Below are 22100 nucleotides of genomic sequence, written 5' to 3'. Positions count from 1 at the left end.
TTTTATAAATCTGATCATAATTTTGATTGAAATTATCATTGCGCCGTCAATTTTCGATAGGTTTAATTTAAATGAAACATTTCAGCTTACCTTTTTTACGTCAACATGATAACCCAACGTTTTATAATCCGCACCCGAATGCGATTTCACCAAAGACTTGTAATCTAAGAATTGAAAGTTAATCATGTGGTATGAAATTTGAGGGATTGTATGTACTTAAGCTAGAACATGGCTTCAACTAACCCCTTTCCTGTCTTTCGCAGTGGAGAATCGTTCATCGAACAAAATAGCTTTTGGAAGCCTTATATTGAAGCCTTTCAATATTATCTACGGTTGAGGTGTTAACGTGATTCAATTTTCTCGAATAATATAGTTTCATTCTGAACATTTTCTCGACATCTCTTTCGTCGCTATTCCATCTTAGGCGAGAGTTGTGTCTCCTCGACCATCAATAATCGGCATTTCCCAAAGTTGGCATTGTTCCATTCGAAAGGTTGTTCTCGTCGATGATCGACTACTTTGATGAACTGCTGCATTCCACAATCTGCCGTCGCGCATTTGCCGAAACTTTTTCCACTTGTCCTCCGGGTCACCAAGGCCTTTGTACCTCAAGACGTGTGGGAGGACGACGTGGTACCCAAAGTTCCGTTGGAGGGGGTGGCTTTGGGGTGGTTTGTGGTCGTCTGATGGGCGAGTGATGTGTGGGGATGAGGTTCGCACTTCGTTTCCGTTGTGGATGGGAGGAGTGGGTCGTTTCCGGCCGATCACAGGTGAGGCTGGTGCGGGCTAGTGCCTTGCTTGCGGTGACCGTCAACGAGGCTCGCATGAACCCATAGCTGTGCAGGAGAGGGAGGGCAATCCGAATGGAGGTGGGTCACTGGCTATTTTTCCTGGTACACTTACAATAACGCCTTCTCAGATGATCTATTATTTGATTTCTGTTATAATATTTCTTAATGACCCGTTGGTCACTCAAAGGCCTCGAATCTTTTTCGGCCGCCTGTCGGATCTTTAACTGTTGTTTCAAATGGGTCTTATTTTCATTTAGCCTCGCCCTGCGTCTTCCACTTTACTTTTTGCTTTATTTGTTATCCATCTCAATTTACTATTTATCTCCTTGAACTTCCTTCTACCCAACACTGTGTTTACATTCTTCCATATTCTTCTCTCATCTATCTAGCTAATCATCTCATGTTTGTCCTTTTCCTGTTAAGAGGTCCTATAGTTTCATTTGCGGTTTTCGATATCCTATTTTTGATATATTTTCATATTTACTCGATGGTACTCCAGTCTTTTACTCCACTCTACAGCCTGGTGATACTTCTTTCTTGTCAATCCAGTTGGTGATTCTAAATTCCATTTCCTAACCCGCCGCCTTTGCCTTATCTTTTTGAATTGGACGTTACACTTCATCATCCTAAATTATGATCACAGTCCGCATCCGCTGCCGCGAAACAGTGAATTAATCACGCTGTTCCTAAATCTGTCTAACCATAATATATAATCTAACTGGTACCTTTCTGAGTCGCCTGGCATTTTCCATGCATAACTACTCCTTTTGTGATGGCCCAGTGCTGGCGATGACTAACCGCTGTCTCATACAGAATGCAATTGCCTTCTCCCAGCGTTCAATCCTCTTACCAAAACCGTAATCACCTGCCTCATCACCATCTCTTCCTTAACCTACCGCCGCATTAAAACTCCCCCATCACTATCAAATGTTACCCCGCATGAACGCACGAGATTATGTCCTCTAACTGAACGTATACCCTATCGAATTCTCCCTCCTTATGATTACTTGGTGGCATGTATACCCGAACAATGACCGAGTTCGTTTTCTAAAGGAGGAGGGAATTGATGACAAGGACGTTGAGTAAGGATGTTAAGAAAAGGCTCGTCAAAACTTTGATATAGATCGTAGTTATGTACGGCATGGTCACTGAAGGAGGATAATGAACATAGATTGGAGAAATAGAATGGTTGGAGGCGGCACTTTGTCGAAGCGATTCATATCGGAATAGAAAATACTTTGTTCTTCCGCATATAATTTATTATGCACGACCAAGGTTTCGACTTACAAAGTCATCATCAGGTGAAGTACAGAGGACAGAGAGCTTTATATAGCAGACAGAGAATAGGAGGGGGGAGGTGTTTGAGAGGTGGGAGGAGGGGAAAGAGAAGGGAAACTGTAGTGTCTCTATGGGTGGGTGGGTGAGAGGGCGGCTTCTTCCCATTATGCCAAGCATCTAATGGACAAAAACCACCCAAAAAGGACTACAAATAGTAAAAATGATAGCTGAAAATAACAATTAGTTGGAAAACTGTATCAGAAAAAATAGCGACCACAACCATTTTCAAATCAATCTCCAAGAAAGATATCGAAATGGAAAATAATTCTCTTTCTAGGGAATTGTTCTCGTAAAGTGACCAGAACCTTTCCAGAGAACAGAATAAAACCAACCTTCTATCATAAAGGCAACTTCAAGAACCTTTTATCTAACGGAAAGGACAAAATTCCCATAGTGGAAAGAGTGGAGCGTATAAATTGCGTTGTGAGTGCTCTGCTATTTACATTGGGCAGGAGGAAATTCTGTGAACGTGTGAAAGAACATTACGCCTGTTTCAAAAACAGAAATCCTTCTTCCCATTTTGCCAAGCACCTAATGGACAATAAACACACAAGTGACTTTGGTCCTGAGATTTTACATTTGGAGAAGGAAGGTTTAAGATGAGATGCCTTGGAACGTTTGGAAATTTCCAAGAACACTCATTATAAGGGCAGATTGGTTAATGACCTGTTGTATTCCTCCCGCTCCCCCTCCTGGACCTCCCTCTGTTCCACAGCCTCTCTCCCCCCCTGATGCCATATCCAACCGCCCTCTCCCCATCCCACCCATACACACACAAGTTTCTCTTGTCTCTCCCCTCCTCCCACTTTACCAGCACCTCCCCCCTCGTCTTCTCTGTCTAGCATATAAAGCAGTGTGCCCTCTGTACTTCACCTGATGATGACTTTGCAGGTCGAAACCTAGGTCGTGCATAATAAAAAATATGTGGAAGAACAAGATATTTTCTTTTCCGGTAGATTCCGGCTTTCCGGCTTTTGAAATATGGGTGTGGAGAAGGTGAAGTGGACATAAAGGAAAACAAATGAGGAAGTGGTAGGGGAGGGAAGGTGGGGGAGGAGATGGGATTATATTATATTGATTGGCAATGGGACGTTGAAGATAGTAGTAGAGGGGAGAATGTTAGGCAAATGAGAAAAGGGATACGGATATTGGGTTGTGTTTTGTTTGGAGAAACAAAATATTTATCCGGAAAATTACATTATTTATACTGGTAATATATACATTTTACATTATATATAATTGGAAAAATTGAAGAGAAGTTATTGTAGTATCGGAAGTGGCGTTGTGTTTAGGAGAGGCAAGTAGATGTATCGTTTTACCATTGAATGTCCATCCGAAACCTACCACCAATAAAAATATAAAATAGGAAGTAATTGAGATTTATGAGGGGATTTGTTAACTATTCATCTTCAGTTAAAACATGATGTGACAACAAAACATCATCGCTCGAGCTAGACTTATTCTCACTCGCGTTAGCTACCAACACCTAAAAAAAAGGAGGAATGCACTCTAACATCTCGATATCTTTTCTCGAACCAATTGTATGAGTGTACTTATTAAACGGCTAAAATTTATTCAATGAAAGAGTTCATTCTGAGTTTTAATTCTAAAAATACGGGGTAATTTGTAGCATTCACTTTGCTACAGACTGAATAACTCCTTTTCAAAACTCTCTTTAAAAGAATTTTATTCCTCGTGATCAAATGGACATTCTCCCTTAAGTGCGAGTTTGGAGCTAACTTATCTCTAACCGTAAATGAGGGCGTGGAAATCAATAACTCTGGCAATTGTTTTAGGACGCCGGGAGCATATTGGAAGGGATTCTTAACATTCCAGAGGAACTCATTTAAGAAGTCCATAAACCGTAGCGGAGACGCTGCGTGCCTCGACGAAAGTGGATCCGGGGATAATTAAATGGGTTTCTCGTGTACTTCTTGGCGATACGTGAATGTGTTTGTGATTGTGCTCGCGGAAGTGTGTGAATACAACTTGAGGAGAAAACCTTTAAAAACTTCCTAAAAGGTTTCTTCTATCTTTTTCTTCGCCGGATTTGCTTTTGTCTACCTTTCCACCCCTTCTCCCTTGACCTTGTACACTCTTGTCTCATTGTCTGGAGGGCCATGAGGTGACCGCTGCTTCCGCCAGCCTCCCTCCCCTCAGAGTTTCCTCGCATACACGTCTCCTTGCCTACCTCCGCACCTCGCCACGGTCTACCTGATAAAAGGGGGCCGGGAGTGGTTATCCTACGACACATACCTTCCACCCATGGCATGCCGATCCTCCTGCTCCTCTCCTCCTACCGCCTGTCTCACTTCTTCCCTCGCCCGTTAGCTTCCCCGTACCCTGTGTCAGCCTTCAAGACCTTTGCAGTTTGCCTACCGAAACTCGGTAGCGTTTGCCTACCGAAACTCGGCTAATGTTCGCCGTTTCGAATTCGCGTTAATGCGCACCCTCAACTTTTCCGAACTGTGATTTTCGAGTCATATACCTTCGTATCTTAATATTTTCTCGGTTTAGGATGTTCAGAAATGATCATTGAAAACTTTAATGCGGAGTGTAGTTTTCTACGACGCTGAAATTTAGCCATTGTAGGAAAAGGATAAGCGTAGTTCGGAGATTTGGTTGTGGAGAAAGACGGAAAAACTGAAACGGGAGGAAAATAAAACAAAAGAAGCAATTGGTATGGTAGGAAGGACATGTTTGTTGTTTGGTTAGATCCAAAGAGGGCAAGAAACGCGGAACATTTTGATTGACGGTGGAATAAACTGTGATAGATGGAGAGCGTTGGGCAAGCGGAATAGGGGGAGGAAAGGAATAGGCATGTTGGGCGGGATGAAGGGAGGCAGAAGATGGAAACGAAGAATACTTATTTTAATGACCTACATAAATTGTCACGTTGTGTCGTGTTAGGTGAGGATAGTAATGTAGCAACGGTTAGTCTTGTGTGTCCATCCAAAAACCTACCTTATTCGGTGGACTATGATAAATAATAATTTACAATTGAATAATAACTTGCGTTTGTATTCATGAATTTCAGTATACATTGGCTTTTCGTATTTATTTTACCATTAAATATCAATCGTGCATACTACCTTGATCAAAAAGTTCCCGGAATAACCACCGTGTGGCGCTTCCATCGTTCCGATTTGAGTTCTGTTTTTTTGTTAAATTGGTACATCTGTTGTTGATATTCCCTTTAAATCTTAGTGTCATAACTTGACATTTGCAAAAGTTACGTAGCCAAGAGTACATCTATCTCTGTGTGTGTTGGCGATTTTTTACAATTTCAGAAATGGATTTAAATTTGCAACAACGAACTTGTATTAAATTTTGCGTAAAAAACGGATTTAGTGGCGCACGGACGTTGGAAATGTTGGAAAAGTGTTTCGGCAACGATTCTCTAAAAAAAACGGTCGTTTACCAGTGGCACGAGCGGTTCAGAAGTGGTCGTGAGTCAATCGAAGATGATGAACGCAGTGGCAGACCATCGACATCGAAAGTCGGTGAAAAAATTGATAAAGTAAAAGAAATGTTGGTCAATAACCGCAAATTAACCATCAGAGAAATAGCGGAGGACTTGAACATTGCCTATGGATCCGCCCAAGACATTGTGGTTAATGATTTGGGTTTCCGTCGTGTAGCAGAGCCAAAAGACCTCAATTTCATGCAAAAAAGAGACCGTGTTGACGTCGCAAAAGACATGATTTGCGAGGCTGAATCCGATCCCACATTCATCAAAAGGATCATTACTGGAGACGAGACGTGGGTTTATGAGTACGACACGCAATCCAGACATCAGGCAAGTGAATGGCGTTCACCAAATGAGCCGAGACCAAAAAAACCACGTCGTTTTCAGTCAAAAAAGAAGGCAATGCTGACGGTTTTCATGGATTACAACGGTGTAGTGCATCATGAATTTTTGCCAGAAGGCCAGACAGTAAACGAAGAGTATTATTTGGGCGTTATGAGACGTTTGCGTGAAGCAATTCGCCGAAAGAGACCAGAAATGTGGGCAGAAAACTCGTGGATTTTGCACCATGATAACGCACCGTCGCACAGTGCTATCATTATTCGTAATTTTTTGACGAAAAATGCAACAAATACCATCCAACAGCCACCGAATTCACCTGATTTGGCTCCCTGTGACTTCTTTCTGTTCAATCGAGTTAAAAAACCATTACGGGGAACGCGTTTTAGCAGCCGAGAGGAAGTAATGGAAAAATCGCAGGAAGCACTGATGGACATACCGAAAACCGAATATAAAAAATGTTTCGAGGATTGGATCAAGCGCTGGCATAAGTGTGTTGCAGTCGATGGGGATTACTTTGAAGGGGACAATATAGATTTAGATGAATAAACTTGTATTTTTAATTTTCTGAATAAATTCCGGGAAATTTTTGATCAAGGTAGTATTAGAATTGGGAACAAATTTTCATTTGAGCGCACGACCTCGATGCTTTCGTTACTTGCAAAAATGGTCCATTGAGGGATGTTTCCAAGTTTTAAATTATTTATTTTAGCCTTTTTTAAAGTTTTATTTCGCTTAAACTCAAAAACGATTCAATGAAGACAATTTATATCACATTATCATCTGCAACTTCGTCGCCGTTTGACTCGATCTTATGAAACTCTACCATTTCAACCTATTCATAGGCCAATCGTGAATAAAGTACTGGAATTTCTACTCGTGGGCCAACGTGTTTATTAATTTGAGCGATCGTGCCGTATATAGATGGTCATAAAATAATCGAGTAACAGTTTTTAAAATTGATAATTTTTGCTTCCAACCATCGGATTTAGAAAATGTTATTGTTTTGGTACACATTAGATAGATTTACACTCCTAGACGGTTCTATCATTATCAGTCATTATAAACACTTTTTAATGTCTATTATTCTCAAGCCCATCAACAATGGTCACAAGTGTGTCACAGTATTATACACTAAAAGATTTTTCGGGAAGTTCAAAGCTCAGGTGTTTCCTACCAAGCCGAAAAATGGGGTAGTCAGGGACGTTTTCCATGAAGGAAAATATCAGGAAATCAGATCTTACATCAGGAAATCATCCTTGTTCTCATGGAATATTACGAACGTCCGGTGCTCAACGTTGTATTAATGGCGGCAGACAGGGTTTTTAATCACAAGAAAAGTATTTTATTTACGGTGCCGCAATACAAGATTCGGTATGAATTAATATATTTATTCTTTTCCTTTTCGTTATACGATGTAGTTAGTTATTTGCTGCATTGGCCATCACAGACGGCCTTAAATTACCTTACTGATTGACTATTATCTTTAATTTATTATTAAATGAAATCCCGATTGCACTTTGAAACATTTAATTTTACGAAGTACCAAATATTTGAACATCCTTAAAGATGAATAAATCCCAGAAATTTTAGACTCAGTGACACGCTAGTAGGAGTATGCTTTTAATGGTGAAATTGAAAAACTAAGAAATATTCAACTTATGATCAACACGTTTTTTTGGAAAATTACGGAGCAAAAAGATGTCCGGCATGTATCTAATTGTTAAAAGGTATCATTGGTAGTTTTAAATGTATTTTCAGCTTTTAAAATCTAAGTGTATTGAAGTTGATAATGTCAATAATGTTATTTTAAAAAAATATCGTATTTTTTGAGCTGACCGCGAGAAACCATCATGATTTCAAGAAAAGAGCGTGCCAATTTTACTAAGATATTGCCCATTCGGACATAGCCGCACTCAATAGGTTCAAGCGTACACAAAATAAAAATCCGATGGGCATTCTTTCTTTCGTCAAAACGTTAATCGTAGCGTTTATACTTTATGTAAGATTATGAACTCTTTGCAGTAGTGATACAGCAAGTACTTTGCGGTTAATCGTGCGAAACGCTAATCATAATTGTGCCAATTTATTTTTCGAAAGGAGAAATTTGTCGCACTTTGAAAGTTTTTGCGTAATCCTGTTGCTATTTGGGTTTTGTGAGCTTACTCATTCCTATTATCATCATTTTTCGATTATTTGACTGAAGCTGATGCGTTCTTACGACAGCCGTTCCGCGATTAGTCGCTGGATCTCCTTGAAGGTGCTCGTTTAAAATAAAAGGATCCATATGCGTGCCATCAGAGGAGAAGAAGGAATGACGGTGCAACATGGAGGGAGGAGGGATGAATGTTCTGAAGGTGCATGTGTCGGTAATGAAAGGAATTTGTGCCCCGTTTCCTACGTGCACACACGAACTAGCGTGCCGTGTCCTTCCGTTTATTCTCGTTTAGGTTCACGGGCACGGAAGGAAAAGGCAATCGTAAAGGGCGAATGTATCTCGCTTATTCTTCCAACGTGCCTCCCCCGGGCGCGCAACATTCCGCGCGCGGTTTTTAGCGAAATAAAATGCACAATCGTGGAGAGAGAAAATGTCTGGGCGCGGGCGTGGAGAACGTTTCTCAGCTGCTTGGATGGCTAAAGGGTTTCGCTGCCCGTGGAGAGTTTTTCGCTACTCGACGTTTTCTCTTCCGTAGCAGCAAGCGGCCGCATTCGCAAATCCCATTCCACCTTTTCTCGCCCTCTCAATAAATGGGAAGTCGAGAAGAGCAAAATTAAAAGGTGGAAGAGTAGGGACAATTAATTTGTTTCTGGAGATTCTGGCTGCCACGTGAGAGAAATGCACAAAACCACAGAATACGCCACATGCCGAATAGCTGGAAGCATTCACGTAAGTCGAATCAACACGTAATAGCTCACCACTGTGATAGCTTACCATAAAGGTTTTTGAGGTTGGACTGGGTTTAGGCCTACCTATCCCATCATCAACACGTGACGAAAGTGCATTGCGATGCAGTGTAAATCGAAATGTTTGCGAAAATCGTATGTCCTGTTCCATGTGCGGTAGAAAAAATTCGCACTTTTCTCACGCTGCATCGTCTCGTCTCATTAAATGTTGAACACGTAAAAGAAAGATATGAAACAACTACGGTCCTCGACGTTTATAACTTGTTGGCGATTTTTGCTGAACGAATTTTTATCTACGTTGGTCAATCAGAGCCAAGATCACAATGCATGAGGCTTTAATGAAGAAATTAGTTCGTATGTTTCCTTATCTGCCACGAAACTCAAGTTGTCTCATGTGAGCAAGATATTTCGATTATAAACTTTACCCATGAAGATGTCAGTAAACGAATGATATCGTGTATGTCCATATAACTCTGTATTCTATTCTTTGACTCCATGACCGAGCGGTACTTCGACATTGTCCGCGATGACACAGCACTGCGTTATTGGAGACTATCTCGGAGTAAGGGCTAACACCATAGTGCTATATACATGAGTGCCTTTTTTAGCTGTCGATGGGTGAATGATTTAAGAATTCAAATTGCAAAACAGCCGGTAAACTTGTCTGCCCGTCGCCAGAATTGGACTTGTATGGTGGGCACTCATTACTCAAGCAATCAGCGTCACTCACACCTCCAACCTTTCATGATGGAAACACATTAGAAGAACGTGCGGGCCTGCTTTAAAGACACTTGGTTTCATTAGGGAGATGTTATAAAACAGCGGTCACGAGTGTCTTCATTAATAAACGCATTCAAAAAGTAAATAATATGCTCGGCTCGCTTGGTATTTCGTTGAGAAATATTTACTGCCAGGTTTTCGGTGCTCGGTCGTTTTCTTTTGGCCCTTCTGTCTTCTTATTGGGCAAAAGAAAACGGTCGTTGGGGGAGCGTCGTCGAGAGGTGAAAATTCAAGCAAAGGAGAGTCGGTCCCCTCACGGCGAACATGCAACGGTAAAATGTGTTATGGGCAAACGAGGCCTTCAGAGAAAGTATTTTATTTTAAGGAATCGAATAAAGTTGGGAAGAAAATCCAGCGGAATTGTACAAATTTGCCGGGAGAAAAGGAGAAATTGTCATAGGATCATTTGAGAAGCCAGGAGGGGAAAACCTCCGGTTACCTAACGGCACAAATCAGCCCAAAGTTTACTCCTGGGAGTAAGAAGGGAATTATAAAGATAGCACAATGTAACAAGGTTTTTTTCGGAACGAGACAACCACACATTAACCGTAAAACCACAATGATGGTATTTCGGAACGAGACAACGAGGAAAATAGACCCCTGAACCCATAGTGAACGGCAGCAGTTTCACCATTAGGCACTGGTGGCGCTGACCGAGTGGGTCGGCCCGGCATCAGCTACCGCAGCTGCGGACGAGAGTGAAGTTCACGGTATCGGCCGCAGTACTGTGATGTGGAAGGCAACGGGAAACCACCACATTATTCTCCCTAGAATATGCAGCCTTGTCTTTCATTCAAATACAGTAGTAGAATGGAAAAGATATGTGAGCTGCAGTAAACCAATCCTAGGGTCACAACAAAACCAAGGTTAAACATCCAAATATTTTTCACGGAAATACCTCGCTGCTTTCCTCTGACATTCCTTTTGCGAGAATATCACAAAATCACTTCATAACTCACCTCGGATAAATAATTAAATACTGGATTCTTTGAACAAATAAAAATGAAACCCTGCGACACTCACACATGGTGGTTTGCGGGGCAAATGTAAATGAACCTCAGAGCATAACTTTACGGCAGGTTGGATTCACGCCGAACACTTGGTCGACAAGCGTGCTTCCACCGCACTCAGCGTGTCGACGCTTGGAGATTTTCTTTCAACTTGTATCTTTTACGGTAGCATTCAAGAGCGCAAGCGTGGAAAGTTCCAGCAATGATAATTATATGTACGAGTACTCATGTGAGCTTGATCACTGTTTGATTCATTCTTGATACCTTTTCAGACCTTATTCCAATACGGCCCCAATTACGCGTCCGCGCGGCACCACGCTCTGTCGTCTTTCCGGCTTTGAACTTCTCCTCCTTTCCTTCCTGCCAGTTGACCTTGTGGAGGGCCCTCGAATAGTTTGCCCGCTGTCCTCGCGTGGGAAGGCGTTAGTTTTCGTGAGCGCTAGCCGGAAAGATCACTGACTCCCTTTTAGTGTTGACGAGTGGGCGGGAATCTCGGGGGCCTATTGCCCCTCCTATTTCTCCTGCCCATGACCATTCCCCGCCTGGACATCATCCCACTGACCTCAACACTTCACCGATCCGCTTCTCCTCGAGCCTGGCACCTTGCAGTTTTCGAAATGCAGTGTTATCGCGAAAGCGTCGGCGTTTACGATCAGAAGGAACAAAGCATGGTATTGTCATTAAGGCTTAGAGATTTGGTGATATATAAATGGATTTAGATTTCTCAGCCAAGCGATCGACTACGTTTGTTTATCAATGTACGCCCAAGCGTTATACGCTAATACTCGATATTTTTCATCACTTAGATTTTTATCAATTCGAGAATCTGTTAAAAAAATTCAATATCACACTACAAATTTACGCCTCATTAATTTCGCAACGCGTTGTATCGTATTGAATCGAAAATCAGCATCGCAGCGAAATATTGAATGTCGGTCGCAGCCAATACGTCACAATATTGAACCCCAATCTACATCTACATAATACCCCGCCAGCCGCCGCAAGGTCGTGTGGCGGGGGGGTGTCAGGTCACCACCCGTAAAAAGGAACAAAACCATATGCAAAATCAACACATACATGCAAAACTATACCCATAGTGGCGTATACATCTATGCAAAAATCCTTCCATTCTACGCGTATGCAAATACATACACTATCATCTAACAAAAACAAGGGAATCGTGTGCGGAAATGACTTGACCATACGTTTGACCGCTTCGATTTGGCAATTTGATTGAACTCGTCATGGCAGGGATGATCTAGAAACACCACACAACGAGGGAGAGAGATATTAGGGAACAATTACACCCAATGCTGAGGAATATTTCAATGCCAAACCTCGAGCTACTGATATTTAAACTCAAAGGCATGTGCAATTCACAACTTATAATTGGGGTATGGGACCAATACCTTTCCCAATGACTTGCGCGGTTTCTCATATCTTTAAAAATCAGAACCATTTAGGAATTTGGACATCTAATATTTTAGAACTTTGAAATTAGAACCATTGGAACTGTAGATGGGGTTGTCAAATGACATAACCTACCGATCAGTAGCCGAACACTACTCTGGGATTCAATGGTATTAGGCTCAGTGTTATTTGACTTCACCATGACCAGAGAGAATTCGAATCTTTGTACATGTAATTGCCATCGACTGCTCGACAATATCGGTCATTTGAATAAAAAATAGTGGAACTTTGAAAAAGTTTTGTTTATTCTCTGTTGAATATTTAAATTGCCTGGAGGTCGTAACATATTGTTGTCTTTGCCCTCTAGTGTTTTTTTTAATTTAACAATACGTCAAAATGAATATTTCATTGAGAGTTTGCTAAAAATTAGATTAAAAGTACCTGTCTCTCTGATGAAATAAAGAACGTTGTCACTCTTTGCTTCGGTACGTTATTTGATAAAATATCCGCTAGATCATTGTCATCATCTGCATTTCCATCTTAAGATTGGTTTACTGCAACCCTCCATTCTTCTCTATTCAAATGCTTTGCAGATTTAAAAAAGTCCAAAGAAACTACGGGAAATTTAGCAACAGTAACTTTCAACGCAGTCATCCGCTAATGTGCATTTCAATGCAACAATTTCAGAGTGTAAAAATCATTCGCCTTGACTGGGATTTTTTACACTCTGAAATTGTTGCATTGAAATGCACATTAGCGGATGACTCCGTTAAAAGTTACTGTTGCGGCATCTCCCGCAGTTTCTTTGGAATTTGTCTAAGGTATAAACACCATAAGTGTTTAAAAGTTGGCTTTAACCTCGTGGACTGTGGCGCGTCGCGCCCGAATACGAATGCCTGTGACATTGTATGTACGGTATTTCGTCACAACATCTTGTTCCTTTAAAAGCCCCAAAATTTCAGAGCTTTGCAGATTTTTTTATAAGTTGTGATCGGCTAGATGACAACGAATAAAAATTTACGACACGAATCGCAGTTCATTCTATACACTAATATTTATTATTTTCTAATTTCATTAATAATAGCTCTTGAGATATATATTTACCTATTAAATATGAAAAAAATGAATCTGCATTCCTCTTTATGTACATATTCTAAGGATTAATATTCATGTGCATTTACCACGGGTTGATGCTTAGAGGAAGATCTCTAGGTATGAGTATTAGACAGTAACTTTTAGATAAGTAAGAACGACTGCCCTGTCCACAACTCTCATTTTTCGCTGTGGCAGAAGGATATGAACAAAAGGGGTCGATCGACCCTCTTGGCTCAGTCCCGGTCTCTGAGATCTTCTTTCGTCGGTTCATATCAATCGCGCGGGGGCACTGCCCCCGGGCAAGAGAGGACTCGTATTCTCTCTTCTCGCAAAGGGGGAGAGTTTCTCGGAAGACCTTCGATTTCACCTCATGTAATATATTCAGTTTTACGGCTGGGAGAGAGGAAGAGAAATGACGGCCATTCATAAGGGTCTGGGCAAATTTTTACTTTCTGATTCGAGTCAAAAATAAAAAAGATGTCCTGTACGACTGCTGAGTTCTACGTATCACTTTTATGGTTGTGTCAAATGTGCCGTCAAGTACCGAATGGGATCGCAAAACTTGTTGACACATTACTAATTTTATATTTTAATTTCCCTACTCATGAGCAATTTTCGGAGAAAGTGATGCCATTATTGAGAAAGAGACAAGTCATAGGTATTAGAAGTTTCCGTCGAAGATATCTATTCTGATGCTCCTTTAGAATCCTTGAGGCTTTCAATGTTCTATTAGGAATCAACTCAGTCATATTATAATAGAAAAATAAAATAATTCTCCGCGGATGGGTTATGAGTTTTATAGAAATATATAGTTCTCATATCTCCCTGTTTCAATGGCTGATTAACGCCGGTGACACTGGTACAAGCTGAAAAAGGGCTTAAATTGTCACAACCGGTATGTGAATGTTGATAAAAATCTGACCGATTCATCCACTCTTAATAAAGAAATATATGCCGAAATTTCGCACTGATCACGATAGTAGTTTTTGTGTTATCGTGCGGATAGAAATCCTGGCGCGAACATACACACACACATAAATAATTTCGAAAAGGGTCAAAAACATGTTCCGAGGTCCTCAGATTACTTATTTCCGTTGAAATCTCGTTTAATGTCTTACATGAAAACAATGCAGTCATTTTTACTGCCAATAGGGGAAAGAAATAACACTGTGGGTAATTTTTATGAGTTGATGTGGATAGTACTGAAGACAGTCGTTAGGTTCGAGGCACATAAAAATTGAATTGCTATAGGCATTACGTTATAGTCATTAGTTCCCTGCGTCACTTTATGTAATTGCTTCATTGTTAAAAAATACGCGATTCACTTTGACTATTTTATTGCGCATTCGAGGGCAATGTCTTCCAGCGAAACATGCGTTCAATCACCCGGTTGAAGCAAAAACTCTAGTGCTTCGATAATCACGTTTAAGAAAACTTATCCCGTAAAATCCTCTTCTATGTTTATCTTCTTATAACATTTTAAACTGCTGTCTGCTATTTTGTGCATGGCAGAATTCGATCTCTCAAATTTTAGCTAGTTACTAATAAGCCCCCACTGTATAGCCGACTGGTGGGAGATCAAGGGAAAAACTTTCACCAACACTCTCTAGCCTTCAGTGAAAACTAAGTTAATCTGAAGCTTTCGAGTATGTATAGCTTGGCAGAACTCGTTCAGTTAGTTTGATAGGAAATTGATCTGGAAAAGTAGTTGCATGGGAATTACTAAAATATTTTTACATGCGAAGTACAAGAATTTATCCTGTTTTTACCAATAGAAAGTAACACTTACAGTTTCTTCCTGTGAATGGAATCAGGTATTTATGATAAGTTCTATTTTGGTTCGCGGGTATTTTAATGGGATTAAATGAGACATTTAATGCCTGTTTCCTGATGGCTGTGTTAGTAACTGCCAGCATCTTCAATCGATCGGCACGAGCCAAAGCGTTCCAGATGATTTTTAATGTTAGATGATCTTTATCTCGCCGACGCTATCGCAGCGACAGGTCAAGGTTTTTTGAGTAATTTTTGACCTTCAAGTGGCGACCGCGAACAAATTCGCCGGCCTCGGTGACGGCGGGGGAACATCCTTGTCTGCCATTTCAAGGGTCTTGGGTTCGATTCCCGCCTGGGCGGGTTTTCCTCCTCCTAGGGCTTGGGTGTTTGTAATCATCTCCATATTTTTCACTGTTAATAGTCCGATGTAAAGGCCTAAAAGTGCTGTTTTCGGATTCAGGCTAAATTAATAAATGATATTCGCTCATTTACAGGAAAACAATAATCAACTCCTTAAGATTCAGCCGTTAAAATAAAGGCGGGCTATTTTTTAAAAATAATTGCGCCCTTAAATTTAGATTTTATTCCACTCCTTTGTGATTCCAAATCCTTCGTCTCCGATACTTACGTAAGTCTTCTTCTATTGGGTATTTTGATAATTTGTTGATGAATCCCCAGTTATGATTGAATCATTGATACAATATTAATAATTCGGCATCGGGAATTCACCGAGATGGGTTATCATTGATTCAATGATGACATCAGATGTTTTTTAAACATTTGATCACTTCAGAGGAAGAAACTTTCTTGACTCTCTGCTCGTAACTGATTATAATATGGAGCCATTAATAATAATTCTTCTCCTTAATGTAGCCATCCCTGATAATACCCCATTAATTGCGAGACTGCGGGGCTATTGTGTGGTCATTTTGATTTCGTTAAGGTCGACCTCTTAGTCAATTGGATTGAACTTTTAAATTTTTACTCGGTAGAGCCGGGATAAGATCTTTGACGTCAGGTGTGTCGAGAGGAAAAAGGAGTGTGAAAGCTTCTTGGAACGATCTAACCCAGTGGTCTGCGACCTTTCCACGAAAGGATGTTGGGTTGAAATTCCCAGCGCAAACCTTGAGATACCTCATTTACGATGTATTTTAATTGCGTTGCGATATAAATTCAGAGTAGTAAGGAGTTTAAACTGAAGAAATGGAGGTAATTCAGTGACGGGTGACATAAATAATTGGTGATGTAGTGCGCGCCGTACATTCTTGCTGTTGGCTGAGGTTTTGGTCCAATCAGATATCCTTCGATGTGGGTGTTGGCTCTTGTTTCGTCCAAAGAGTTGAGTGAATGCGCCGGTGACAACAATCGGATAGAAACTGTAGTTGCGCTTGCTTATACACTTTTTGTCCTTTGAGTTCCGCATCAACGCCATACATAAAACATATCATCAACAATCTGTTTCACCTCCGAATGATACACGAGTTCTCCAATTAAATAGGGGGATCGAGATGGTGCGGGGGCTAGCGTACTGGCTTCCCACCCAGAGGGCCCGGGTTCAAATCCCGGCGGTGTTGAATATTTTTCAGAGGTATCTCGATCCCTGCTTGAGGTGCTTTGTGGAGGGCACTTTGAGTGAGTACGCCGTCCGTCGGATGGGACGTTAAGCCGCGGACCCCTTGGCGCCTTTCGTAAAGAGTAGGCTAATGCCGACGCCGGGTTTCTCTCCACCCTTCATCCTTTCCTATCCATCCCCTATGGCGCAAATGACCTCAGCTGTCGGTCGCCTCCCCTCAAAACTACTACTACTACTCCAATTAAATAGAACAAGGAAAAGGCTTTTTAGATTACCCCCTAGTGAGTTCAAGTGCCTTTCAAATCCAAATATAAATCACGTACACACCCATAGTAAACTCGTTGTGAACGTTTAATTTGTGATATAAAATGCTCTATAGATCGTGGTAGTCCAGGGATAGAGTGCTGGATTGCTAACCGGAGGACCTGGGTTCGATTTCCAGGTAAGCCTCTCTGGGCACCTGCAGCTCCACCCAAGCTTTGCGATTTTTCGGGTACCAGGTCTTCCTGGGAAACCATAACCGGCAAAGGGAAAGGAACTGACCCCCCCACCCTGATGTGTGAATTTCACATGCTGTATAGGGCTTAGTACTGGGTGAACTCTACCGTCACCAACCAAACCGACCCTAGGGTTGATTACTGTGTTTATGATTTTTTTTACAATTTCTTTGTCATTATGAAGATGCATTGTTTTTAGCTGAATCATGCTTTTTATATAATTTGCGAATACTCTTTCGCTCGTCAGATTTTATTAACTGATTTACTTAAAATCCACCAATGACCTAGTGATGCCTGTTGAAAAAAATCACTAGATATCTTGTGATGGACTTTCACTATTAGATAGCCGTAATATCGTATCGTATAGCCATTTGATAGCTAGATAGTTCTGAATGTTTCTAATCCTTAGTTTTAGTTAAGATATAAGGTCACTTTTCGATAATTTGCCAAAATTAAAGCGCGTGGGATGAAAGAAGGAGGAGAGAAACTTGGATTCGACTTTAATGAAGTCAAAAAATGGATCGACAGTAGCGTCGCAATTAAGTGCCCTTCCGACTGAGGGTATGCTTTTAAAATGTTGAAAATACCCAGCCCAAGTGGGTATCGAAATGCAACTGAAAGTTTGCAGCACTCTCCACCAGAATCCAGACACTCAAGTTGGAAAACGATCTGATCGATTTAATACTTTCCCACCGAAAGAGCTTGTTAAAAAGGTGCCGAGTAGTTTTTCGACTTCATTTTGTTGATTTAAAGAGAGGAAGAGTCGAGTGCTTGAGAGAACGGCAAAACGAATATTAGCTTGCCTTTGGACTGGGCGATAGGGTTCAAATGTGGGGGTCGGAGTTGGGAAATTTTGATGGCCATAGTTATTTTCTGTCGAGTCGAAGTTTTTTTTTCATAAAAAATAATAATTTTGTCCGGTATTGTGCATGCCCAAGTATTAAAGAAATAGCCTTTAACCGGACGGCCAGTTTGATTCAGATTTGATCGAGCTCCGCGACGCGCGAAATTCACACAATATAATTGGGCCAGTTCCTTTCCATCTGCTCTTCTCAGAAAAATATTGCGCTCAGAAAATCACTCTCCTTGGGCGAAGTTTAACCTGTGGATATCGCCGTAGTGTCACCATTAGAATTCAAACCCTGAACACTCCAGCTAGTAGCTGAAATCTGCTATCTAGACCACCTCGTCGCCATATTAGTGATTTACATAGCGTGCTTCAGTTATCCGTATGTTTCGCTTCTTCTTTTCATTCCTAGATAACAGAGTTTGGAAGTTCTACGCTCTTGAAGGAATGTTAATTACTCGGATTTTAAATGGATAGTGTTTTAATAGTTCAAATAGAATGGTATTTATCTCACCGCTGGCCACAATTAACAAGGTTAAGTCCCTAGAGTCTTGGAAATATGATTGATAAAAACATTCGAGATTGCTCTCGGCCTCAAACCATTGCAGTAGCAGTTATGTGCAATTGTTTATCTCGGACCACATTATGATATCAATAAACTTGGATTAAAATTCTCAAAACTCATTTCGCCCTCAAGCCTTTGGGTTGCTTAAAATGTGTAATTTATTTACGGACAGACAATAGTATATGCCACAGTCATGGTGTATACGGGTTGTATAACCTCTATGCAGGTTAAATATGCTCTAAGTGTGTAACCTCTTCAGTCACAAAGCATTTATGCAAATTTAGGAGAGATAGCTGTTGCAACACATCATCCTTGAAGCTGAGTAGACACTATGCAGTTTGAAAAAATACCAGCTTATTTTATTTTAGTGAGAAGAGTCTTCATTATTTGGATATTCGGATATTAAAATCCATAAATTTGAGGGAAAAATAAAATATTTGAGATTTTTACGAAATTAATCAAACTTCTTCATCAATCAAGCTTCCCTATGAACCATAAGTAATAGTTTCGTTTCATTTGAGAAATCATGCACCGTATTTTTCAATAACACAAAGGAAACATTTTTAATTAATACAAGATATCTGTTTACTCGTACTATACAGGTTTATACTAGTGATTACTGATTTGGCTATATGAAACGATTTGATTAAAACGGCAAAACTTCATTGGAAGTAGAATATCTCTACACTGTGATCAACATTAATACTTGTTACTGCAAAAAATATTAGGTCTTGTCACCGCAAATACTTTGACAAATAGGGACTCTTTCTCTTGGTGTCAGGTTAAGGCAGGTGTCACGCTTTGAAATGTCTACAAATTTGCTCATTTAAATATGAATGTTGTGCATGCATCACCACAAGTAGTGCAAATATTTTACATGACTAATTTATCGTCAAAGGCCCATGACACTTCTGTGATGCATTTAAATGCATTTCATTTCATTTTTAATGTCAAAGTTTTCACTTTCATTTAATTTTTTTAATGTTGTAAATTAAAAATTCACACAAAAAAATGAAATCAGCATTGAATGAAAAGAACTAATGCCATACTACTTCTATAATATTTGTATTTTTTACAATTCGTTCTTTTTGGGGCAAAATTACCTCAAGTAGTTTTACTTTAAAATTAAAAACAATGGTCAGGCACATTTTCAAGATATCCGGCATTGACTTCCACGATCATGAATTCGTATCCATAAACATTTTGTGGTTTATTTCAGAATACTGCTGAGGGATTTGTAAATTCAAGGGATGGGACCTTGTGGATCGGTCGTGGATGTTTTTCTTGAAAATGAATGATTTGAGGATATATGGGCGGCAGCCTGTCTTAAAAGTTATGCTTTAAGATGCATACATATATGGTCGCCTTGCCATATATATCCCTAGTTGCGAATAGATAGTTTGCATGATGAGCAAAATTCCAACAAAAATATTCAGCGATTATTATACATTTTTAATAGAGCTCAGTCCAAAAATGAAGAGTCGCTAAGAGGGTGGAACTATATCCATTCCCACTATCAATCTTCTCTTTGGAGAAATTTAATTTTGAAACCCTTTAACTTCTCCGTAGTGAATGGTAATTTAAATTTCTGCCTCGAGAAATGAGCAAACGCGTTACCCGCTCTTTGGATCTTTCAGTTTTAGTTTTAAAATATCTACATTTTTTTTAGAAAAGCATCATAAAGTGACCTTTCCTAACCCGGAACCCCCTTCATTGGGTGTCCTTGTGTCTTTTCACGTATTTCTCCATACTTCTTTAATGAGTCAGCTCTTTAATTTCTTTGACTATTATTATTATTAGATAATCTAACGGTTAAGGTAGGTTTCTGGATGGACATAATTACTAATTAAATAATTTGTGATTGACTATACTAGATAATAAAATTTGTTGTCTCAGACGTAACTTAATGGAATTTACATAACATATTCAAATTAAATGAAATTATTGACTTTGTAGTTCCACACTGCAATTCCACACACCAAATGTGTGGAATTATAGAGTCAATAATTTCATTTCAATATACTAAATGTTATTACAAAATTAGAATGTAGTCTTTTTAGTTACCCTGTGCAGCATATCCTGCTGAAAGGATTGACTCTTTAAAAAATAAAACTCTTGGGGAATTTCGCACACATTTCCTCATTCGTCTCACTACTTAAGATGCTTCCCCTTGATTGTGCATTAATAATTGGTTTACCCTAAGCCATTATCGTTCGCCAAACCACGGTTAATTATCATCCTACGTGGAAAAAAAATTAGCGATTACTTGTCCGTGACTGTGAGAGATATGTATGCAATGCCATCGCGATGTACGCGCATATCACGATCTAGAACGCTAAATCTTTCTTTTGGTAATTGCATAGCCATTCTCGGAAAGTCTGGGCTGGGCACCCTTGATCCTCATGGTTCCCAGGTAGCGTGTGCGGTTCGTGGGCCTCATCTTTTTTTTTTCTTCATTTATTTTCTTTTTCCATTGAACGAGTCGCTTATATCATCCTCACGGCCATGGAGAGTCTAGTGTTTTAGACCTCATGCCTTTGGCTATGGGAGTTTTTGCTTCTATGACGCCACCTCTTGGGGAATGGTTTACACCGGCTGCGGTTTTGAGCGAGCGCTTGAATGCACACACTCTCGAGGTGGCAACATCAGCCTCTGGGGGTCGATTCAAAACTCGCGAATCGATTCGCGATATGGGAATCATTAGCTGATAACTCGGTCATAAGCCCCATTATTTAACTCTCTTCCGGTTCGTTTGTGACTCTCACCTTACACTCTTCATTCTAATTTGATCGCTCCAATTTTACCGGGACTAGCCGTTTGTCGATATTGAACATACACACCTAAAATAATGTTCTTGTTTCATCTGGATAGAACCACGTTATTTTCAAAGGCTCAATACATTAACTTAATGAGGGATCGTCTTGTAAATGAATTTACTTCAGTGATTCTTGTGGAATTTGGTGATTAGTCACCGGAAGAATTTGTGGTCGGAAGTCGTTGCCTTCATTATTACTACCCCATGCAATGTCAGTTCAAAGCAAATTCTTAAGCAAAACAAGGAATTGCTGCATTTTCTTGAAAGGTAATTCCTACTTATTTTTGAATTGACGATCTTAGGATGCTCTCTTAGGTTTTTGGATGGTCTAAACACACATTTAATTGTTTTGTTATATGATATCATGGTTTTTTTAGTTAGAATGTCATAAAATCCGTTCCATTATCGCCGCATATAAACATTATTGAACGTAAAGAAAAGCACTTTTTTCTGTAATGAGCTTAATATCACTTGTTAGATGCAAACAAGAGATTTTAAATAGCAATTTGACGTTCAGGCAGTTCCCAAATGATAATCTTCAAGTCCATCGTTTAAAAATTCAGGAAATACGCTGGGAGAGACAAAAAAACACGTTTTTCATAGCAGTGACTAAAAATACATCCGCTCGACGCACACCCAGCAACTTTTCCAGCCGATTGTTTTGACTGAAAAGGAAGTTTTCCGCCGGTAAATTTCTTTCCTTCTCTCTTTTGACATCAGGGACCGATTATTGACTGCCGCACGGATATGGAAACAAGGGAGCATCTTTCACTCGATACCGATCGATCGAAAAGTTTCGGAATCTAGTCCTCCGAATGGCCTAGATTCCATAACCTTCCGATCGATTATAAAGTCAGTGGATCCATTTTCAGGAGCCTATGCTCGGTAAGGACA

This window comes from Hetaerina americana, unplaced genomic scaffold, assembly GCF_022747635.1.
Source record: "Hetaerina americana unplaced genomic scaffold, ioHetAmer1.1.p SCAF_11, whole genome shotgun sequence".
In the NCBI taxonomy this organism is placed as follows: Eukaryota; Metazoa; Arthropoda; class Insecta; order Odonata; family Calopterygidae; genus Hetaerina; species Hetaerina americana.
The sequence above is the reverse complement of the archived record's forward strand: the minus strand, read 5'-3'. Positions refer to the sequence as shown.